This window comes from Crocuta crocuta, unplaced genomic scaffold, assembly GCF_008692635.1.
Source record: "Crocuta crocuta isolate KB4526 unplaced genomic scaffold, BGI_CrCroc_1.0 scaffold299, whole genome shotgun sequence".
NCBI lineage: Eukaryota > Metazoa > Chordata > Mammalia > Carnivora > Hyaenidae > Crocuta > Crocuta crocuta.
Window position 1 is genome coordinate 3,630,649 of NW_027532747.1, and position 18,861 is coordinate 3,649,509.

The following is an 18,861-nucleotide window of genomic DNA, read 5'->3' on the forward strand; positions in this document are numbered from 1 at the left end:
CTCGCCGAGGGCCTTCTGTGCACCAGACGATGGGAAAAGCCAGAGATGAAAACAGAAGACAAAATAAAACATGGTCTCTGGACTAATTCAGTGGGAAAGCCCAATGTGTAAACGTTTTCAAAAATGATAAACCCCAGAGAGGAGACATGTATATGGTGTTGCAGGGACACAGAGCAGAGAGAAGCCAAGTGCCAGGTAAGCACTGAGGGCTCCATGGGGGAAGATGCCGCTGGAATTGGCCCCAGGGGGCCCCAGGGAAAGGGCAAGCAGTACAGACTGGAAGGTGGGAAGGCACCAGATGTGTGCAGGGTCACTGGAGTGGGGACATCATGGAAGATGCATGTGGAGAGCCTAGGAAGGGCCAGAGCTGCCCCGCCTGCCTCAGTGCCTTAGCATGTGCTGTTCTCAGTGCCTCGAAGGCTTTATCCTCTCTCACCTACTTTTCTCATCTCTTTGGTCTCCCCTAAATACTACTTCTTCGGGGGAGGCTTTCTTGATCTCCTGAGGTCCGCCTAGTCCCCTGGGACCAGGCTTCCTAGCATTCACTCAGTTTGGAACTTATTTCTCTGGGGGATTTGATTATTATCTAGGTGCTTCTGCCTATACCGCCCCATTCAGCATGGCCTTCCTTCTTCTGAAGCAGGCTGCACAGGTCTCTCTGGGGTCCTTCAAGCTCCCTGCACTAGGGCAGGCTATTGGCTGTGTATTTGGACTTCTCATGAACCCCCACTGTCTTCAAAGTAAAGCCCAAATGCAGAGCTCTGCACTGTGGGCCCTTTGTCCTTCGTGATCTGACTGGAGCAGGGTGTTCCTGACTCCTCACCTCTGGCTTCACCCATCTCCCTCCCAAGGGTCCAGAGTGGCCTTCTGCCCTCCAGCATCTGGGCTTTGCCCAGAAAACTCTGCATGCATCAACCTGTTTCTGGTTAGATTGTAGACTTCCTTCAGTTTTGCTGACTTCTCTTCTAGGAAGCCCTCTTTCTTTCCCTCAGGATGGAGCTTGGTGCCTCTCCTCTGTGTGGTCAGATGGCCATGGCTCTCGCACACGTGTTGCACTGAAATGTCTTGAGGGAGAGGCTGGGCGGTGTTTGGAGAAGCATCTCTGGCACCCCACGTGGAAGCCGGCACCCTCAACGATTCATTTACTGGGCAAAGCGGCCGATGCCAGTTTCTCCATGCTAATTCCTGGATCTGGTTGAGAATGGATTCGGCCTCCTTGGGAGCCTCCTACCAGAAAAATCCTCTCTGGTCCTGCTAGCTTCGCTCCTTGATGTAAATTTGTAATAAAGCCGACATTTTTTTCAGTAATACTAAAATCGAGGCCAAACCTCTATTTTAGCGATATAACGACACCAAATAGAAATAGCACTAAAGAAAAACCCCAAGAAATTATGAAAATGACCAGTGCAATTCTTGAGTGACTGAGAGATTCCGTTACGCATGTGCATTAGCCTCTGAGCTGGACATGTGGGATAAGATACTGAACTGCCCAAATTTATACTGTTCAGACTCATAGTGTAATGGTGGTTTTCATGACTGTTGTTTGGCGTGATTGTGAAGGCATCGAACAGGCTCATCTCACAGTTATGCTTCCAGCTCTCGGACTCCCAGCAAACCCACGAGCTGGCTCTGTGCTGACATCCCCAGCACCCCCTGGCATCTGGCTATGGCAGGGTCTTGGCAAATGTTGGTAATGCCTATTTTGTGCTAAGTACTGTGCTCAGCACTGGGAGAAAATAGAATAGAAGAGAAAATAGAATTAGACCTGACCTCAGCCTTCAAGGAGCTCCCTGTCTTATAGGAAAATTAAGATGTATATTTCTCAAGAAACTTGATCATCTGAAAAATACTGAAAAACTAGAACAGGTTGGAAAATTATAAAATTATAAAGCATGAGAGATAAATTTTACCTGGAAGGACTCAGGAAATGTGGGAGTGATCATATTTGGTTTCCATCCTGAAAAATTAGAGATTTGGAAGAATAGTTATTCGTAATGTGTTGATACACAGAGGCGAGGGAAAAGGTACCTGGGTAGGGAGAATGGCCTGAGAAAATGTCCAGAGGAAGACAAGTGAGGTCATGAAGACTGACTTCCATTTTCTTCCAGAAGATTTGTGATTGTAGGTTTTACAATTTACAGCCATAATCCATTTGAGGTTAATTTTTGTATATAGTGTGGGGTATGGATTTAGGTCATTTTTTTCCCCATATAGATAGTCCAGCATCATTTATTACATCATGCATGAAAAAAAATCACCAAATTGGTGATGTTTAGACCCTTTATATTTAATGTGATTGTTATTTTCTAAGTTTTTTTAAGTTTATTTTTATATTTATCTTTGAGAGAGAGAGAGTGAGCAAGTGGGGGAAGTGCAGAGAGAGGAGAGAGAGAATCCCAAGCAGGCTCTGCACTGTCAGCACGGGGCCTCATGCGGGGTTCGAACCCACGAACTGTGAGATCATGACCTGAACAGAAACCAAGAATTGGTTGCATAACAGACTGAACCACCCGGGTGACCCTAGTGATTGTTGATATAGTTAGATTTAAATCTATCATCTTGCTGTTTTATCTTTCTATTCACCCAATCTGTTGTTCCTCTTTTCCTTCTGTTCTGTCTTATTTTGAAAAATCTGAGTATTTTTATGATTACAGTGCATCTCCTTCACTGGATTATAAGCCATAGCTATTTATTTGATAATTCTAGCGGTTGCTTAAACTTAGCCTAACTTGAAGGGATGTTCTATTTCAAGTATAGAATAAGAACTTTATAATAGCATTTTCATTTCTCCCTTCCTGTCCCTTGTGTTATTGTTGCCTTCTATTGTACCTTTCATATCTTATTATTTTATTTATCTATTTTTTAAATGAGTTTATTTTTTCTGTTTTTAACATTTTTATTTATTTATTTTTGAAGGAGAGAGAGACAGAGCATGAGTGGGGAAGAGCAGAGAGAGAGGGAGACACAGAATCTGAAGCAGCTCCAGGCTCTGAGCTGTCAGCACAGAGCCCGATGTGGGGCTCGAATTCACAAGCCGCGAGATCATGACGTGAGTCAAAGCCAGACGCTTAACTGACTGAGCCACCCAGGCGCCCTCTTATTATTTTTGTTTAAATGATCAACTATCTTTAAAGAAATTTGAATAGTAAGAAAAACATCTTATGTATTTACCCATGTATTTACTGTTTCGGGTGCTCTTTTTTCTTTGAAATATTTCCACCTGGAATATTTTTCTTTCTGTATAATAAAAATAAATTTTTGGCTTTTGCAGTTTTTCTAAAGTCCTGGTTTCTCCTCTTTCTTGGGAGATATTTTTGCTGGTTATAGAACTTGAGATTGGCAGTTTGTTTTTTCTTTCCAGTAGTTTTGTTTTTATTGTTTTTTTTTACATTATTTTAATGTTTTTAAAAAACAGTTTATTGTCAAGTTGGTTTCCATATGACACCCAGTGCTCATCCCCACGAGTGCCCTCCTCCATGCCCATCACTTCCCTTCCCCTCTCCCCACCCCACTCAGCCCTCAGTTTGTTCTCGGCATTCAAGAGTCTCTCATGGTTTGCCTCCCTCCCTCTCCCCCATGGTCCTCCATTAAGTTCCTCCTAATCCTCCTATATGTGCAATGTTTATTTATTTTTGAGAGAGAGAGAGAGAGAGAAGGGAAAAGGCAGACACACACACACACACACACACACACACACACACACACACAGAATCTGCAGCAGCTCCAGGGTCTGATCTGTCAGCACAGAGCTCTACACAGGGCTTGAACTCATGAAATGTAACATCATAACCTGAGCCAAAGTCGGCTACTTAACTGGCTGAGCCACTCAGGTGCCCCTCTTTCCAGTAGTTTAAAGAAGTTGCCCCACAGTTTTCTAGCTCCCCTGGTTGTGAGAAGAAATGTATTGTAATTCTTTCCTTTGTTTCTCTGTATATCTTGATCTTTTTTCCTTCTACTGCTTTTAGGATTTCCTTTTCACTACTGGTTTTGAACAATTTGAAGATAGGGGGCTTTGGTGTAGTTTTAATCATGTTTCTTGTTCTTGGGGTTCATTGAACCCCTTGGATTTGTAAAATATAGTTTTCATCCAGGGGCACCTGGGTGGCTCAGTTGGTTAAGCATCTGGAGCCTGTTGGATTCTCTCTCTCTGCCCCTCCCTTGATCTTTCTCTCTCTCTTAAAATAAATAACTAAACTTTAAAAAATGTTTATAGTTCTCATCCAATCTGGAAAAACATTCTAGCTATTATTTTTCATAAAATTTTGGGTCCTACTCCTTCTCATCTTCTGGGACTCCAATTTCACATATTTTAGGCTACTCGAAACTGTCACATAGGTCACTGATGCATTTAATGCTCTGTTCATTAATTTTTGCTTTTATGTTTCTGCTTCGTTGTGGATAGTTTCTATTTTATGTCTCCAAACTGTTGATTTTTTTTCTTCTTCAAGGTCTAATCTTTGATTAGTCCCATATAGTGAATTTTCCATTTCAGGCATTATATTTTCATCTCTAGAAGTTTTATTTTGACCTTTTTATTGGTCATCTTTTTCTGCTTCTTTGAATGTCTATTAATTTCTGCTTGAATGCCAGATGTGACGTGTACTTTGTTAGGTGCTGGATATTTTTGTATTTGTAAATCTTGAGCTTTGTTATGTGGTATCATTCATTTACCTGGAAATAAGTGAATGTTTTGCTTTTAAGTTTTGTTAGGTAGAATTGGAGTAGTATTCAATCTAAGGATAATTATTTTCCTTTACTGAACCCAAACCTTTCTGACTGCTCTACCCAACATGCCATGAATTGTGAGGCTTTCCAGTGTGGTGGGTGAGTGGGTGGGGGTACGGGGACTCTTCCTGGCTCTGTGTGAGCCCCAGGCACTGGTCCCTTACCCCACTGGATGGTTCTTTCCCCAGCCTTGCTTACATATGGGAATATGCTGCAGATTTCTGGAGTTCTCTCTCTCTCTCTCTGTGTCTCTCTCCCTCCAGCTGTCTTCTCTTCAGTGCTCTCTTCTACAAACTCTGTCCAATTTATTTTCTCTTGTTCTCAATTCCACGTCTTCAGCCTTTCCTGGAAACTGTCAAGGCAGTAACCTGGGACAATTGTGATCAATGAAGCTGATCAACCCTCTCTTGAGTATGTCTTTCGCTCCACCGTCAGCATCCCCTCCACCTCTACCTTTTCTTTGGTCTCTGCAATCATTTCTAGAGGGACGTCCAATCTCTACCTCAGCCCCTCTTCAATCCATTCTTATGGCGAACATTTGACCTTTGCTCAAAGAGAAACTGGCCTTTGCCCTCAGCTCTCTGGAGGTAATGTTTAAGCCCTTGGCACCTTATTTCTGATAGGAGTATCTTCGTTTTCCTGGGGGCTTCGGGCCACACTGACAATGTGATTTAGGGTGAAGGCTTTGGGTTATAAGACATTGGCTTCACCTCTGAAGGGAATGGGAACAATTCAACCGTGTTGGCAGCCAGTCAGGTTTATGAGCATGAGCCTGAGTAAAAACTTTGCTTGGGTGAGCTTCCCTGGTAGGCAATACTCCATGTACATTGGCACACACCAACACAGGGAACGTTCTGTTGTCCACAGTTCCACGGGGGCGGGAGACTGGAAGTTCTGCATTTGGAACTTTCCTGGCCTCTGGGCTCTGTGCTTCTTCTTTCAGCTGATTTTAACCTGTGTCCTTTAGCCGTAATAAACCATAACCATGGGTTTCCCAGGTTTTCATCCACTTCTTCGAGTCTTTCTAACGTGTTATTGATGGGTGGGCTTGAGGATCCCTAAAGTTTTGACTGGTGTCAGAAGTGAGGTCAGGCCTGTGGACTCTTCCATCTAACTCTGAGATCCTTTTGAATGCAACTTGCTTGATCCCTAAAAAAGAACAACAACAACAGAAAAGAAATTTGACATGCTCCTCTCTTGTTTAGACCTTTTGGTGACATGGTGATGGAGCGAAGGACAAGCCCATGCAACTGTAACTGGCCATGCAAGCCTCAGCCCGGAGCCTGTCCCCCTCACCTTGCCCTCTGTCTCCTCTACTCCTTGCTTTCTTTCTCTGCTTCCCTCATACCCTTCCCTTCACCACTTTTTCTAGTTAGCTGACTTTCAAATTTCAGCCCTCTTGGCCTGGCCAGCACCTCCCTTCCACAGGTACTCTTTCAATGGCTCTTGAATTCACAGAACACCTTATGGAGGTGCAGCTCAGCTGCTGAAGCACCCAGCACGTGGTGAAAAGCACTGTCTACGTCCATCCTTGGAGGCAGCTCAGTTCTCAGCAGAGGGTGGTCCAAGGACTGCTGAGAAAATTCTTTTCACTGACACTGGTGGATGATTTAAACATGGGCTTGGGGTCAGAGTGACTTTTGGCCCCAGGCCCCCAGCTAAGTACAGAACCCATGTTCCCATAAAGAGTCATCTCCCCTTGTTTGTACCCACCTTCTCCCTTCTGTCTGCTCTCCCTACTCTCAAGCAAGAAAGTGGAGTGGGAACCATAAATCATATTTCTGGGTCACATTTCTTGGTATGTCACCACCTTCTTTTATGATCCTGGGTATGAGGCTTCCCATCAGGGCCTCTGGTTTCCTCTATGGAAAATGAAGGGTTTCAACTAGCTCAGTGGTTCCCACCAATCTGACCACAAATGTCCCCTTTTATTTTTCCTTCTCCTGTGAACAACAATCATGTTGTAAATGACAAAGAAATTTAGGTCTTGGTTGTTGGTGTGGCCTTAGGCTATAACAAGGTCCTACTAGGTGTCACGCCTGAGTTAGGCATCAAGATGCAGTGGTCGATTCGGCGTGGGTCCACACCCACAAAAAGCCACAGTGCTTTGGCCAAGGCAAACACACAAGCAGATACACTCAACACAAGGACTATGGCTTTAGTGGGGCCAGTGAGCTGGATGGTGTGGGAACCCATAGGAGGGCCAGTGGAGGGAAACTTCACATTGACCCCGAAGGACAAATAGGAGTGTCAGGTGAAAAAAGGGCATTTGAAGGCCCTCCAGATCTAGGCACATGGGATGCCGTGGCCAGATGGACTTTTTGTATGACTATCGAGAGCTAAGGTGTCTTGGGAAACATTGGAAAAGATCTTTTCTTTTCTTTTTTTTCCCCCAAATTTATTTATTTATTTTGAGAAATAGCACACAGTGGAGTGGAGGGGGGAGAGAGAGAGAGAGAGAGAGAGAGAGAATCCCAAGCAAACTCCACGTTGACAGTGTAGGGCTGGATCTCACGAACTGTGAGATCATGACTTGAGGTGAAATCAAGAGTTGGATGCTTACCCAACTGAGCCACCCAGGTGCCCCTGGAAGAGATATTTTCCAAAGTGAGGGTGTCAAGTCTTGCTATAACACTGGGCAAGTCACCTCAACTCAGATTCCCATCCCCCCTCCCCCCAAGCATGTAGATTTCCAACATGTGCATGAGTTTACATGTTGGTGTAAGATTTGTTCTCATACTAATTAGTGAAGGTCAACCGTTTCTGGAAGAGGAACACCGAGCTGCTTGTGAAATCCCAGTTCCCACAGACTTTGGGTAGCCATGTGGCCCTCTTATAGAACCCCCTTCCCGTCTCACCTCCTGGGTATTTGCAAATGCAGGGAAACAGAAGGTGCATCCTCTGTGTGTTGAGAACCAACCAGGTTACATTCATTAGACTGTGTACTTCCCCTAAGTCGAGGATGTAGAGCTTGGTCATTTGAGAGGTGAAGATAGGTGTGTAGGGGGAGCTCAGAAGGCTTGTGTGGGTCCCCTAGCTGGCCAGTGGCAGAGCTGAGATTCAAAACCAGCTCGGAGTGGACCCAGAGCCCATGATCTTCCCACTGACCGTACCCCCTTCTAAGTGTGGGGCTAGGCTGTGGGGAGATGGGTAGAGTGTTGGGATAGGGGAGCAGATGAATCGAGGTCCTTGTAACAGGTTGAGTGGTGAACCTCTTCAAAAGATAAGAAGAGGTTTGGGGGCGCCTGGGTGGCTTAGTTGGTTGGGCGTCTGACTTTCGCTTAGGTCATGATCTCGCGGNGATAAGTCTGTTTGGAACGTGAGAACGTGAAAGTATTTACAATATTGGCCTACGCAGATGTAATTACATAAGGATCTCAAGATGGGATCATCCTGGATTAAGGTGAGTCCTAAATCCAATGATAGGCTTTCTTGGAAGAGATGGAAAAGAGAAGACAGACAGACATAGGGAAGGAAGCAATGAGCCCCAGAGGCAGAGACTGGAGTGACACAGAGAAGCTAAGCGAAGCCAGGGGCCACCGGAAGCTGGATGAGTTCTGGAAAGATTCTGCCAAGCAGGTGCACAGTCCTACCACCTTGAATTTGCACTTCTCGCCCCCAGGACTGAGGGATAATAAATATCTGTTGTTTTCAGCCATCAAGCTCATCATAAAACTTGTCATTTGTCAGAAGCAGCCACAGGAAGCTCATAAGCTCTTCAAGATGGCGTGAGGCTGGTGTCACACCTCCACGTGGGCACGGAGAAGAGTGCAGTGAACAACGTCCACGAGCTGTACGAACGTGGAAGGATCCTGAAGCTCAGTCCTAGGATGGGAGAGATGCTCTGCCTGGTGAAGGCAGTGGGGCAGTGAGCGGTGGTCTGAAACTCTGGGGCAAAGACACCCGCTCCTTCCCGCTGCCTTCCTTCCCTCGCTCCCCACAAGCTGGGTGTCCCACGTAATCGCCTGCCCTGTGGGCTTTCTGGGGAGTTACGCAGACCTGAGTTTTGATGCTGCCACGTTCCGGCTGTGTGAAACGGGATGGTCCCTTCCTCCTCTGTGGGATGGGCTAACATCCTTCCCTGGCTGAGCCCAGTGTGGGGGCCAGAGGAGGCATGGCGTGTCAAGCGCGTGCCACCACTCCTGTGCTCTACAGGAAGCACGAATACCTTGTGACTGGAAACACAGCAGACTTCTTTCTGAAACTTCAGTCTCCTTCTCTGGGAAATGGGGGTAATGAGTGCCCCCGTGGAGAGGTGTCAGGAGGATCAGAGCCGCGTGCGTATGATCGACACTCTGTAGCGGGGAGTAGGTGTGATCGCGGATGCTGCTCCTGAGAGCAGGGACAGCTGGGGTCACGGTCCCAGGCCTCCGCAACCCACACCCTGTGACCATGAACCTCACCCTCTCCACCTGTGCCTGGAAAGTGCTGGTCAGGGTGGCCCGAGGTCCCCCCGAGGCCAGGCCTTGCCCACACGTCGGGCCTCAGTATCCGTTCCAGTGCCGACGGTGCCTGTTGACCTCACCTGTTGGCCCCACCCAGAGAGCTCGGCCACCTGAGGCCGCGCCCCACAGCCCGAGAGACCTGGCTTTCTGCCCCTCCCGGGGTAACATGGCAGCCATCCTGGGGTGTCGCGGTGATGCCCGGCGTCCCTCGAGTGAAGACTGTGTCCTTTCTGGTGCAAGGAAAAAGGGGCTGGTGTCCATGGGGTGCCGCTGGCCTGAGCGTCCGGTCCGTCAGGGCGTCTGGAGAAGAGAGAAGGAGCAGGAGCCGAGAGGAAGGCTGGGAGCACAGGCCCGGCTCGCCTCTGGAAGTGCAGCCTTACAGGCCCGTGTCCACACTGGACATCCATCCCGCTTCCAAGTCCGTGCCGTCCCCCGGGCTAGGGGCCTGTTACCCCACTTTACGGGGCAGGAACAGGCTCAGAGGTCGAATGAGTCAGCCAAGGTCACCCAGCTGGGGGTGACAGGGTTGGGCGGAACTCTGGGGCCTTAGCGCTCGTCACCTTCGCTTGCAATCTCTTGTCAGCCTGCGAGAGGTTTCCGCATTGCCTGGGCTCGCTGCCCCCCACCCCCGGACCGTCCCGCTCACCCGTCCCTGCTCCCGTCCGGCAGACGGGCCACAGTGGCCAGGGCGGTTTCAGAGCCCCGGCGTCCCCGCGCTGGCCTCCTGGTGGGCGCCGTGCTCGGTGGCACATCACCGCGGGGCCGCGGGCCGCTTCCGCGCCACGCAGACTCCCGACGCAGCACCCTCCCCGGCCAGGTTCTGGGGGTTCCAACCCCTCCTGGCCCTCAAGGGTGCCGCACGCAGCAAGCCCCGTGATAAACACGACCCCCGGGTTCAGAGAGCACAGGCCACCTGGGGCCCCGCCCGTCCTCGGCTGGTGAGGGACCAGGGACCGGAGGCTGTGACGGGCGAACAGGATGCGAAGCGTGGCTCCAATCCTGGCGGCACATGGGGTCCCCGGGGACCCAGAGCCCGGAGAGCCCGGTGCAGCTGGTCTTCGTGGGGCAGAGCCAGTGGTGTTTTAAAAGCTCCCTGAGTGATTCTAGTGGGCAGAGAGGGAGAACTGGTCTGGACGTGCAGGCTGGATGGTGCGGGTCAGATCTCCAAGGTTGGACGCAGGCCCTGGGGGCTTGGACTTCATCCAAAGGTGTTAGAGAGAAGGACACTGGAGCTCGAGGTGGGGTCGGGCCAGCTGAGCTCTCCTGGGGGCCCCTGGTGCCCGAAGGAAGCCGCCTGTCAGGACAGGACGGGGGTGCGAGTCACGGGTGGGAGGCGAGGGGACGGTGTCAGGGACAGAGTGCAGCAGGGGTGGGTAGGGGCCCACGAGTCTCTCGCCTGAGTGGTGCTGGATGGGGGCCTGGGGTGCAGGGAGTCAGGAGCAAAGAGAGATGCTCCGGGTCCAGGCCCAGCCCCCAGGAGAGAAGGACAGAGCCTCCAGGATACCTCGGGGCCGCCGCCACGCTCCTGGCCTCCGTGTGCATTTCTGGGCGCACCTTGAAGCCAACGTTGCCTGTCCAACTGTGGCTCTTTTGGAAATCAGCATAATTTAATTGTGCCGGATCGGCTCCATCCTGTCCCCCCCAGGACCCCCCTTGCCGTACCATCCTAAATATAGATGCACCTGAGGCTGCAGCCATTTGATGTATCATTAAATACACCTTTTCACACTTGGCACATAAACCCTGATAAAGTTTCACCTTTTAACGAAATAAATGACTCAATTAACAAGATGAAAAACAGCAGTGTGGTGGCAGGCCCACTTGGTGGCCGGAAAAAAAAGGCTGGAGAAGAATTATCCCAGCAGGGAGTTAATGCGGGCAGAGGCCCTGTGCTCGGTGGGCGCCCGCCGACTGCCAGCCTGCCAGCCCGGGGTGGACGGGGCCTGCTGGCCGCCGTGGCAGCGGGGGTCACCCACGTTCTGGGCCAGGGCCTGGCGGGGGCTGTGGTCCGGAGGGGCTCCCCAAGCCGAGCCCTGCCTTACTGAATCAGGCAGGGTCAGAGAGCCTGGTGAGAGCCAGTGCGTATTGTGTGTCTGCGAGCATTTGCCTCCTTGCCTCGCCGGCCTGGCACCAACGAATCATGCCGTCCTGTCTTTAACGGTGAGTCCCTGCCGTGCTTTGCTCTGGGGGTAAATCTTTATGCGTTTTATCTCTGTACGACAGAGGGCTGACCTAGACATCAGGAGGCAGGACGCCGGTTCTGAGTTCAAACTTTGTGTAGCATCCTGTCACCCTCCTGTGGCCCCATCTCCCCTGCGCACAGAGTGATGGGCTAGGGCAGGGTCTCCCCGGTGGAGGCAATGGCCTGTGGCCAGGTCCCGGAGCCTGGCTGAGGAAGCAGCACCGCTCCTCTGTTTTCACTACTCTCTAGCTGAAACGGAGCACCCTCTGCGCGTCGAAGATGGTATCGTGGAGGCATGAGATTCCCGGGGCCTGCGACTTTGTTACCAAGAGGAGCCCCAGATGCTTTCATTCTCCACTGCAGCTGGAGGAAATTTCAAGATGCTGCTTGCACTCCTCGCGGCTTGGAAATTATGATAGTTATTAGACCCTCTGGTACGGCTTGTTATTTAATGCATTAATAAAGAAGCACATGCACTTCTAGATCACAAATCTGTTTTTAATATTTGATAACTTTCAACATAATTGGTTTCCTTTGTCGTCATATGTATTCTGTCTTATGCGGGCGAAACTATATTCTGAGAAAGGGCTGTAGGCATCACGCCTTTGGACCTGTCCAAAGGTCCATAGCACAAAAATGATTGGAGACACCTGGCTAGGGATTTCCAAGGGTCCCTCAAACACTGATGATCTGTGAGTCAGTGTGAGCCACAACAGTCAGCATCGATGGCAATAGTTAGTTATGGAGCACTTGCCGTGTGCCAGGGCCACTATTATTTTTTTATTGAGGTATACTTGTACATTTCACATCGTCAAACTCTTAAGTGCACAGGTTGGTGAGTTTTGACAAATGTGCTCCTTCCTGAAGCAATCCAGTGGAAGTATAGGGCACTGCCACCCCCACAAAGTCCCTGCTGGTCCTTTATGGACCTATCCCCTCCTTCCTGCCTGCAGCCACAGGCAACCATGATTCTGTATTCTTTCACCATTGATTGGGTTTTCTTCCAGAACTTTGAATAGACAGGCTCATACCATGTTCCTTCTTTTGCATTTAGTTTCCCTCCCTTTGCATGTGCCTGGGGGATCCATCTATGCTGTCCTATGCATCTGTGATCCATTCCTTTGTATGTTTGAACAGCGTTCCATCATGTGGATTAATTCATCATGTGAGTGATTCACTCGCTCACTTCTTTATTCATTCTCACATGGATAAATATTTGAATTGTTTATTATATAGTATATATTATATATTGTAAACACATGTACAGATCTTTTGGGTAAATACCAAGGAGCGGAATTGCTGGGCCATGTGATGGTATATATTTATCTCAATAAGAAAATGCTAAACTATTTTCCCAAGTGGCTCCACCACTTTGCATCTCCACCAGCTGTGTGTGAAAGATGCAGATGTTTTACATCCATGCCACCTTTTGGTATCATCAGTCTTAGCCATTCCTGAGGGTGTGTGGTGGTACCTCAGGGTGATTTTAAATCTTTACCGGCATTGTTTGCCCAGTCCTGTGAGGTGTGGGCTCTTTCTGTCCCTACTTGGTGGATGAGGAGCACATCACAGAGTGGGAAATCATTCACATGGTGGTGTGACCATGGTTGGAAGGCAGGCTGTCAAGTGTGGGGAGAGTGGACCATGTCCCTTCTGAGGCCCACCCCAGGTCTGAGACCATCTGTGAATATGACTCATTGGCCTGGAGTCCCTGCTGGAATATGGAGCCTTGTCCGGGTCCCCAGATGATCTGCTTCAGAGCACATTCCATCCATTGCTTATGGTCTCTGAGTGTTTTGGTTTGACCCTTGATTCTCGGTGTGGACACTGGCCAGGCAGGGACCAGAGGCAGAGAGATAATGAACATTCAGTGATGGCTGTGATCCAGGCAATGTGCCAGGTGCTGACACAGCAATTAGAAAGTCTCCCATGAGGCAGATCATGTTGTTCCCATTTTGCAGATGAACAAACAGAGCCTTATCCCCAAGCTAGCCTGTGAAAAGGAAGTGAACCCAAGCACTGCACATCAAGGGTTAGATGGTCAAGGCCATCCTCAGATCTTGGAGGGAGGCCCCTGAGCCAATGCCCTTGTGGGAGCATCAAGATGGGGGCAGGTCTGGGCAGGAGACCTGTACCCTCGGTGAGGAGGGTGTCACATGGTGGGAGCACCTCACGCAGGACTGGGTATGGAGCCGATGGGAGAGGATGGGGGCTGGGTCCGGAGGGTGTGACAAAGAACATTTGGTTAGGGTCCCAGGGGTAGGCGATGTGGAGAACTGAGGCAGACTTCAGATTCTAAGCACATGCTGTGAACTTGAACCCTCTTCAGTGCTGGAGGGAGATCAGATGTGAGTAATAACAGAAAAGGCCACTTTGAGTCCCTCTCAGTGGGACACAGCTCTGAGACTGGACAGTGAAATGTTTCTCAGTGAAATGACACATATCATGGTCCTTGTTGTTTTAAACGGGTCATTCTGTGACAACTTTTTCTCTGCTAACCCCTCTAATGAACTGTGCGTTGCAAATTTATTTCTAATCATGAGTCTTTCACATCTTTTTCTAAAGATCTTTTTGTATGAATATAGTAGATATTACTTATATATATATAATTTCTAATTATCATATTAATATATGTAATATATGACTAATATATTAACGTTTAATTATATATCATTTAATATAATTAATAATATATAATATATGTAATTTCCAATTATTTGATCTTTGGATGATTTCACTGTCTTGCTACAATTAATAATATGGCAATGAACATTCTTATCGATGAGTCTTTTTCTATTTCGCCTGTTCCCTAGGATACATTTCTTGAAAGGGACATGTACCTTTGAGTCTGCTGATCCATGTTGCTGAAATGACTTGCAGAAGGGGAGCGCCAAATTGGGCTTTCATGAACACTTTTGGGACCCCTATTTTGCTGCTCCATGATCAAAGCTGTAATCTTAAAACACACACACACACACACACACACACACACACACTTTGCTAAGTGGGTAAGAAAAAAAAATGTTGTTTTATTATTATTATTTTTTAAAGCAGGCTTCATGCCCAGTGCAGAGCCCAACATGGGGCTTGAACTCATGAACCTGAGATTGGGATCTGAGCTGAGATCAAGAGTTGGACCCTTAACTATCTGAGCCACCCAGGTGCCCCAAAAGAACGCTGTTTTATTTTGTATTTGTTTGACTGATGAGGAAGCTGGACAGTTTTGTATCATCTTGGAATTTATGCATTTCTTTTCTTTGGAAGTTGCTCATTCACATCCTGAATCTGTTATTCTCCCCTAAATGTTGCCCAAGTGTGGGCAGGTTGGCATAGGCTCCATCGGCGTGCCAGCCCGCTGCAGGGGTGTGAGGGTCTGAGGCTGCAGAGCGTGTGCCTGGGCCAGATGCACCGTGGGGCCCTCGGGCCGTGCCTTCTCCCGACGACCGCCAAGAATGAGGTGTCCCAGCTGCACCGAACAGGAGCCGTCTTCCTCAGGTGCAAGTCCCCCGGGGCTCCCTGCTGAGGGGCTCCCTGGCTGGGGGGCTCGGGCCTCTGCACCTTCACTCACGGCCTTTCTCAGAGTGGAACAACAGCACCAGGAGAGGAGGATTTGGTAAACCTGGGACTCCCTTCAATTTTGTACACCTCCTTGGAGAGTCACAAGGGAAGTTCACACAGTAAAGGCCCTGAGAAGTCCTGCAGCAGAGAAACCTGTCTCACTTTGTGCAACCCACTGCTTACCTCTCTTGAACGACCCTGAGCATCAGCCTGGCGGTATCTGAGGATCACGCCTGGGGACACGTTGGTGTTGGTGTAGACCCTGGAGCAGACCAGGTATTGTTCTATATAACTGCAGGTTTCCACTTCGCAGTGCAGATTTGTCTGTGCCTCTTCCCACCCTCTGAACAAAGCGCGTGTGTCACGTTGCTGCAGGCCTGATGCCCTGCAGCCTGTCTGGGGTAAACAGGGGCCCAGGGTCTCCTCTTCCAGAGAACTCATGCTTCCCCTTCCCCTTCCTTCAAGCTGGAACCCTGCCATGCATCTTGTTTTTATTTCTGATTTGCAGGAACTCCAGGGGGCAGGGGAAACCCAGGGCTTCAGGCCCTGAGCCTCAGTCCCAGCTCCCCTCTCCCTGATCTGAGTGCCCCTCTCTGCCTGGCCTGCCTGGGAGGGGGTGGGGCACCTGTCCTCTGCCGTCCCCTGCCCTGTCCGTGAGCACTAGCAGCTTCCAAAGATCAGACGAGGCTGCATTTCTAAGGACGGAGCCAAATGTCACCAAACTGACAACGTCTGAGAGCTGCAGCCCCAGTTAGTACTGCCCCAGGGGCCGGGCTGAGAAGAGGGCAGGGGCTGGAGAAGGGGCTTGATGACAGCGGGGGGGCCAGTCCCTCCTCAGGCCCTTGCAGCTGAGCTGGCTGCGAGGCTCTGTCCCTCTCTCTCTTCGGCTTACATCTTCCCCTGAAGCCTCAACTAGTTCAGTGCACTGTGTAGCCAGGATCCCAGTTGGGGGTCACCTTCCCTGCTTCATCTTCCTCCCCAGCCCTTATCTTTCTATTCATCTTGAGTTCTGGACTCAACAGAGGGCAGAATGCCCCACCCCCCCCCCCCCCCCCCNAGCTTGACAGGACCCCCTTTTCTGCCCAAAAAAAACCAGGGGCAGGTGAACATACTTTGGCAGTGTCAGCAGACAGTAACAGAAGTTTCCAGGTGCTCTGAGCATCCTTTTCCTCCTCATGATCTTTTCCATAAATGGCCTTTTCCCCGCTGCACGTGAGCCCCTTCCTGAGCCTCAGTGCTTCATCGTGCAATGGTGCTAAGGCCACAGACCCCAGGGGTGTGGGCAGAGTGAGGTGAGGTTCTGTGTAAACGGTGCCCAACATGAGGTTGGGGTGGGGACCCCCGCTCTCTCCCCTAATGGCCCCGTGAGTGCCTCCCCCATCCCCGCCCACATCAGTGGGCCATTTGCAGATCAAGTCAAGGGAAGAGTGGGTGAATCCTCACATAACATATGAGAAAGCACTTTCTAACCTGGAAAGCACCACGCACATTTTAACAATTAATCTCCCAAATACCACCAGGGACTTCAGGTGTGTGGTATTAAATGGATCCTTGGAAATGTAGGTCATTGATTTCTCAGCCCACAGAAACGAGCCACCATTTAGTGGTTCTACTGTGTCTCTGTGGAGGTGGAGGGGTGTTGACAGAAAATAGGGACTTTGGAGCCAGACAGTCATGGTGTGAAGCCTGGTGCTACCACTTCCTAGCCGCGTGACCTTGGGCAAGCCAGTTTGCCTTCCTGGGGTGCAGTTTGCTCATCTGTGCACTGGGAAGGCTTCGTGCTGACTCACAAGGTCATGGGCTCCAATGAGGTCATGGGTCTGAAAGGTGCTCGGTCTGCTGATAAGGAAGAGCTATAGAAATATGTCACGTCGTGGCTCAGAAGAGACTGCCGGGAAATGCACTAGGCTGGGGGACCTTGGCTGGTCAGCTGCCTGCCCCGGCTTCCGTTCCCTCAGCTGCAAAATGAGGAGAAGGAAGATGGAAGTCCAGAAAGTGATTGATGGTGGCTGCAGAGCTTCCCGGGACGGTCTTTGCGAGGAAGGCCTTGGGTTCCTGGGCTCGCTCACATGTTTGCCTCTGAGCGCATGCTGCTCTTGTGTTGTTCCCATTGGGAGACGTGGAAAGACCTGCGACAGCAGGGACCCCAGTGGGCTCTCCCTGCCATGACCTGTGACTGTCAGGAGAAGGTGAGGAGAAGCTCTGAGGATGCAGCCCGGGCCCAGGAATTGATCTGGGGGCTTCCCGGGTGGGAAGAAGCGGCCAGCCTCCTTGTGAAGTCTGAGTCCCTGAGACCTGCAGGGCAGAGTCTGCGAGAGCCCCGCCATGCCTCTCCCTGCTGTCTGCACTGCCCTGGTCTTAGTCATTCAACACAGAGGACCCTGACTGCAAAGTCCACTATCTCAGACTGGTGTCTCCAGGCCTCGGTGTATGCCGATTCCAGTAAAGCAACTCAGGTCAGGTTTGCCCCAGTCTGTTGCCTGGCATGGAGAAAGAGGGAAGCCTGTGTTTTTAATTTAATTTTGAAAAAAATTAAAAAAAACCTTTTTTTTAACGTTTTACTTATTTCTGAGAGAGAAGGGGGAGACAACGTGAGCAGGGGAGGGGCAGAGAGAGAGGAAGACACAGAATCCAAAACAGGCTCCAGGCTCTGAGCTGAGTGTCAGCAGAGCAGCCTGATGTGGGGCTCGAACCCACGAACTGTGAGTTCATGACCTGAGCCAAAGTCGGACGCTTAACCGACTGAGCCACCCAGGCAGCCCTAAGTTTTAAAAAAAAATTTAACATTTATTTTGGAGAGAGAGAGACAGTGCAAATGAGGGAGGGGCAGAGAGAGAGACACAGGTTCCCTCTGAAGGAGGCTCCAGGCTCTGAGCTGTCAGCACAGAGCACAACACGGGGCTCAAACCCACCAGCTGCAAGATCATGACCTGAGCCGAAGTCAGATGCTTAACCAACTGAGCCACTCAGGCGCCCCAAGCCTGTGTTTTTTAGATGGTTTGTCTAGAAGCCTCATTAACTACCTTCTGTGGTTGATTCCAATGATATTTTCCTTTCTGCACGTGGCAAACGCACCTTGCTGTAATTACAGTTTGGGGTCCACTTCATGGGGCGGGACTGTGGCCCTGACCCAGGATCTGGGCAGGGCTGCCTGCTCCCTGCAGAAACCAGACCCCGCCCCCCCCTGCCCCCAGTGCTTCATGGATCTCGGGCCAGAAGGACTCGCTGATTTGCACTCTGAGGGATCACAGATCATTTTTTTTTCCTTTTAAAAATATTCCTCTGGTCTAAAGTGATGGATTACTTCATAACCTCGAAGGCTGATGCCATAGAAAATCCTGGAGCTAAAAAGAACTGGGTTTGAAATCTGTTCTGTTTCTTACATGCTCTGATGGGCAAGACCCTCCCCTTCCCAGGCTTTCCGGGGCCAGCAGGGGCTAAAATAGCTTACATTGAAAACTTCGAGCATCAGACGGGATAAGCACATAAAAAAGCTTTGTAGCTTAAAAGAACTATAAATTTTCTCAAGTACTTCTCATTTATTAAAAAATGAACTGTCCATTGAAAGATGTGTTTTTTAGTAAAAAAAAAAAAGTGGGGGAACCCTGCATATTCCATTTAGTCATTAAAAAAATTTTTTTGATGTTTATTTTTTGAGAGAGAGAGTATGAGTGGGGGAGGGGCAGAGAGAGAGGGAGGGAGACACAGAACTCGAAGCAGGCTCCAGGCTCCAGGCTGAACTGTCAGTACAGCGCTTGATGTGGGGCTCGAACTCCCTGACTGGGAGATCACGACCTGAGCTAAAGTCAGATGCATAACCAACTGAGCCAGGCAGGTGCCCCAAGTCATTTTACAATTAACAGGCACCAACTGTTTTCAATGCAGTCCTGTCTATATCGTTGAAAATAAAATGGCTTCGCCATAGTGGTCATGTCTGTTCCCCCGAGTTAA